Genomic DNA, 1,128 nt, shown 5'->3' with positions numbered 1-1,128 from the left:
AGAGAGAGAGAGAGAGAGAGAGAGAGAGAGAGAGAGAGAGAGAGAGAGAACCCTTAGAAGTTTAAAGATTTGCAATCCTTAGAGAAAGAGGTACAATGGATAACAAGCCCAACTTAGTCTGCTCCAGGTCAAAATGATCTGATCTCGATTCTTCTGAACTCTGTCCAGAAAGAGAAAGGCACACCCAGAAGGACTGGTCCAACTTAGTCACCACCATGGGATAAGCCAACTAAGTAACTCGGGGGAAGAGGGGAAGGGAGGTTTACAAAAACACACCCACAGCATGTGCATCTACTCTGGAGCCAAAATGAATTTGAAGAAGAAACAACTCCTCACTTTCCACTTAATTCTCATTAGGTTTTTCTCTCTTTTGTTGTAAGAGGAGATGACAGTCTCCTTGGTGAAAAGGAAGATTTTAAACAGATTCTAGACAGAGCTCATGAATCAGACATGTGGGAAAGTTGGTGATTCCAATTCATTAACCCAGTTCCATGACCCCTCCATGGCAGAGAATTAGGAATTATTTTCTCCTGGTGTATGGGTCATCTGGTTAGGCTAGGGCAACTTAAACCCTGGACCTTTTCAAGTACCCTCAGCTCAGGTGTGTGCCCGTAGCTCTAGCTTAACTGTCAAGAGATTTCATCCTGTTGGTACAAAGACACAAGCACTTGTCAATGCTGTGAACCACACTTTCCTGTTATATGGCTTTTTCATACACTAACTCAAGGTTTCCCCCTTTGTACCGTCCTAGTTTTTAGTGTTGATCACTAGTATTTATTTTCAATAAATACTAGGTGGATCTAAGCAGGTATGCAGTCACAGTGCCTCATCTTCTTTTTCCTGCCTTCTTTCCCCCTTTTCATTCTTCATTTCTTCCATTATATCGATAACACATCTACAAAACAGTTCAAAGTTTGATTAAAAAGGTAAGATGTGATTTCAATCTGTTCTCCCTGCTAGCTAAGAGTTGACTGATGCTTTGCAATTGCTGCAAAATATAACATAGTATCAAGCATTATTTTTGAAAAACATGTAAGACTAACTTGTGGCAGGAGATATTTGGTACTAGCAACAAAATGTCCTTCTGCACTGCAGTAGTATTTACTAATTTAAATGCATTAGTAGCTG

Source organism: Mus pahari, chromosome X (genome assembly GCF_900095145.1).
Source record: "Mus pahari chromosome X, PAHARI_EIJ_v1.1, whole genome shotgun sequence".
Classification (NCBI taxonomy): domain Eukaryota; kingdom Metazoa; phylum Chordata; class Mammalia; order Rodentia; family Muridae; genus Mus; species Mus pahari.
This window is presented reverse-complemented; position numbering follows the sequence as displayed.